Source organism: Mustela nivalis (genome assembly GCF_964662115.1).
Source record: "Mustela nivalis genome assembly, chromosome: 8".
Classification (NCBI taxonomy): domain Eukaryota; kingdom Metazoa; phylum Chordata; class Mammalia; order Carnivora; family Mustelidae; genus Mustela; species Mustela nivalis.
The window spans coordinates 134985442-134989732 of NC_139027.1; the positions used below are offsets into that span (position 1 = coordinate 134985442).

Consider the following 4291-nt stretch of genomic DNA (forward strand, 5'->3'; position numbering starts at 1 on the left):
ATATTAAAAAGAAAAAAAAAAACAACCTTAAGGAAGCTAACCCATGGACCTAGCTCTTGAGAAAGACATGTTGAAATTGCATGGGTTCTTGGATGATGCTGTGGAGGAAATTAATGACTCCAAAATGGACCCGCCTCTAGATTTCCAGTTGCATGGGAAAATTACTTTCCAAATTCAAAATTATAGTGGGGTTTCATGTTATTTACAGTGCCTGCAACTCCTAAATGCTATGGGCTGTGGGTGAGGCCTTCAGGATGTAAAGGAATAGGAGATATGCTTTCTGCTCAGGTGCTGCTCACCATCTACTGGAATAGATGTTGTTATTTTTCGTGGTTTCTCCAACTCCTTCCTCTCTGTAAGGTTAGTCAAAACCCCTGTGGGGGGTGGATCAAGAAAAGCATGAGGACCATCTCCACAGGTTGCTCTCAGACCTGCCCCTCCCTAGGAAAATGCTGTGGCCTGGCCAAGAGAAGTGGGAGCCTTTGGAGAAAATCGTTTTTATTTGCTGGAAACAAATTTTACAGGGCACAGCCCTGCACTGCTGGGTCAGGGTTGCCATCTTCAAAGACAATGGAAAACACTCCTCTATTCCCACTTTTAAAACCCCAATTACAGGCCTGATGAGGATCTTCGGAACCCCACCAGCACTAACAAAAATAAAGCACTTAGCTCATGCAATCTTGTCTCTTTATTTTCAATATCACTTACAATATAAGCTTTTTACAAAATCAAATCCTTTCTCACCAATGATATGATTTTCCTGAAAAGGCTTTGAAGTATCCCGCCGTTATCACTTCTGTACACAAACATTAGCAGAAGCCCCGCTAGGCAGGAGGACAAAAATAATTGTTCAGCCTTCATTTTAATTTAACCTTTCGCAAATTCCTACTTTAAAAAAAGTTCTCCTTGACTTACTGGCATCATATTGAGATAATTTATGAGGCAGTCCATTCTTGTTAAGACAGCGAATCTCCATGAATCTTTTCCCCCATGAAAGACTGTCCTGGACCCTTCACCCCTTTTAATTTAGGCATCTTGCTCTCTTTCTTTACCATTTGCATGGGTCCCTTTGTCACCTTAACACTCTTGTCTAATGGTTTCTGTACAATTAAGGCATTATGGAGGTGAACGTTAATACGTCTCTGAAGATTTACAAAGGCTATATATCTTGATGTTGCAGAAGGATGTTCCAGAAACTGGCTAGGAATGCAGGTTCTCTGCTCTTCCAGCTGCTCTGAGAAACAGAGATCATGATCTGTCATACTGGTAGTGGGACTAAGCAGAGATGGTTGTCAAGAAGGTGGGTAAAGAGACCGGGTCGCCAGCCTGGTATAAACCAAGAGGAAAGCACTGGTTTAAGCTATTTTAGCATCAGGTTTAGTAGAAGAGTGGTTGACAATATTGGCTCTGTATTCAGATCTCCCCATGTTTAGATTCTCGCTCAAATATACTCACCATTCCCTTTTTTACTCTAACACCTCTAAGCCTCAGGTTCTTCATTGCCAGAGGGAGACATATTAAGAACACAGCCTTAAGTCCTTCTTGTGGCTTGCCAGGTTCACCTTGGTTCCTGCCTGGGCCTCAGCCCATGTCACACTGCTCACTGTAATACCACCTTCTTGGCTCCTTTCCAGTGTACAGCTCCTCCCTACCTCAGGGCCTTTGCTTATGCTGTTTCTTCCTCTTCCATGAAATCCTTTCCCCCCAGGTGCTCTCAGCAAGAGCTGCTTCTCCTCCTTCGGGGACCAAGTGGAAGTTTACCTTCCCACAGTAGATACTGATCTTCATGTAGGTTTCCCAAAGGCAGACCTGAGTAGTTCATTTGGGAGGTGACTCTAGGAATCAGTCCCAGGAAAGAAATAAGAGAGTCAATTACCGGTGAGGTTAGTAAGAAATTTACCACTGTAGATAACTCGGTCCCACTGGGGAGTCTCTGGTAGACTGTGTGGGACCTCCTCAGAATTGGTCCAGTAATGAGACAGGAAGCTGTTGTAGTTACCCACCAATTCCTGCCCCCGTCCCCCAATTGAGGGTCACTCCCAGAGGTGTTAATCATCTGGCACTTCTGGCCTGTGCTGCCATGGGCTGAGTATGATGTCATATTAGAGAAAGCCCTACAACAAAGAGAGGCAGGACCCAGAGGGAGGAAATCCTTGGTGCGTGAGGGGGGCTGCCACCCCACACCCCCAGGCAGCCGATGGCATTATGAGTGGGCCAAGAGAACTTGGGGGATCTGACTGGCCTCTCCACTCCTCAAGTTTTCTCTATTTCTTTAACCTGTCTGCTGTAGTCTGAATGTCTGTGTCTCCTCGAAATGCATATGTTGAAGCTTTCATTCCCAAAGTGACAATCTTCAGAGGTGAGGCCTTGAGGAGGTGGTGAGGTTTAGCTGAGGTCATGAGGGCAGAGCGCGCTGGCAGGATTAGTATCTTTAGAAAAGGAGGAAGAAACCGAGCCCTCTCTCTCCCTCATAGGAGGACACAGCCATCTGAATCCAAGAAGAGGGCTCTTACCAGAACCTGCCATGCCGTCCCCCTGCTCCTGAATTCCCAGCCTCAGAACTGTGAGAAATAAATGTCTGTTATTTCAGACCCCCAGTCTGTGGCTGTTTGTGATAGCAGCGTCAGCTGGCGAGGGCACTGTCCCTTGCTTTGAATGTGCTTCTCATAATTGGTAATTATACTTTCATTTGTTTGTGTGTTTATGCAATTATATGTTGCGGAGTCTAGGATCACAGGGACCATGTGTGTTTGTTCTTGAATGTTTCTTTAGTGATCAGCAAAACGAGAGATATTCAAAGTATTTAAAGCCACTGTGGTATGGATAATTCAAACGTTGGCCCACACGTTGGTGGTTAGGGGAAACTTCTAGCTGTGGAAGGCCAATTTTATGATATGAGTTGTTTAAAACAGATCAGAGCTTTTATTTTTATTTTATTTTATTTTATTTTATTTTATTTTATTTTATTTTATTTTTTACTGACAATTCTGAGATTCTTCATAAAGCCAAAAAGTGGTTCAAACTACAGTAATGGGGCACATTAAATCTCAACTATGAGTGTCTTCGGTAATGAACGTGCAAGATCCTTTTTTTTTTTTTTTTAAACAGTAGTCTAAGTGAGAGGAGTTTTTGCATATTTAAAAATTCATGGATGTGTGTATGTGTGGTGTGTGTGTGTGTGTATGTGTGTTTTGGGTTATGCTAAAAGCCCGTTTAAAACCTCTTTGAGTGCTTTTTCATTTGGTTTGTAAGTATTCAGAACAGCAGGATAAAACTTCAACTTTTGGCAAAAGCCCTACTGTCTCAAGCCAGGATGCATGACTGAATGATCTAGAAGAGGAAAACTTCACTTTGACAAATGTAACACCTACATTGGGAATATGCAGTTGAGTTTTTCCCTAAAAGGTTAACTAGAGACAAGAATTACTTTCTCCAGAGATCACCCAAGTGACATGTTGCTGTCTTGATTTCATCGCCGTTCGGTGATGTGCATTTCTTGCCACTTATAAATGAAACAAATGAGGTTGGATGGCAAAGATTATGAAAAGAATTAGCAATAATGAGCCTGGTAACAAAAAACATTATTATAGGAAATCAAGTTGACCTTACTTTCATAATTATTCCCCTTAATTTTTTTTGTAGTGTAATTTGAATGAAATTAAATAAAACTAATATTCCCCTTGCCACTGCTAGGAATTTTGTGTAAAGATTAATAACTTTCAAAACCAAAGATTTGGCTACCATTTTTCTGGAGGCCACTGTTGCTATCCTAGGAAGCCCCATGTCCTCAATGTGATCACAGGTCACTTATGTTAAGAGGAAAATTTATGCCTCGAACACCGGTGGCTCTGTGGCAGAGAAATTGGAGTGTGTACTTCTAAACTTCAAGGGATTCACCTCTCTCCTTACCCTGGTCCTCATGATCTTTTCCCACTTTGCCCCCAGAATGTGGCTCTTGGCGGATCAGCCATGGTTCCAGGATCGAGTACCTCATTGGGCTCCCTGCCCAGCAAGGAGTCGGCTTCTCCCTCTGCCCCTCACCCTGCTCATGCTCTCTCTTGCTCTCTCTTCTACAAATAAATAAAAAATCTTTTTTAAAAAATTGGGGTTTGAGGGGCAACTGGGCGACTCAGTTGGTGAAACATCTACCTTCCACTCAGGTCATGATCTCAGGGTCCTGGGATTGAGCCCCAGGTTGGGCTCTCCGCCCAATGGGGAGTCTGCTTTTCCTTCTCTCTCTCCCTCTATTCTCTCTTTAAAAAAAAAATTAAATTGGGATTTGAAAGTGGGC

General features: G+C 43.0%; 1 long non-coding RNA gene across 1 annotated transcript; it reads left to right on the forward strand.

Moving 5' to 3' along the window:
• Positions 1-2171: 2171 nt before the first annotated feature.
• LOC309871691 lies at positions 2172-4053 on the forward strand. The gene is made up of 3 exons (XR_014315441.1): positions 2172-2359; positions 2475-2673; positions 3946-4053. It is a non-coding gene; the product is annotated as an uncharacterized lncRNA (long non-coding RNA).
• The last annotated feature ends 238 nt before the right edge of the window (positions 4054-4291 follow it).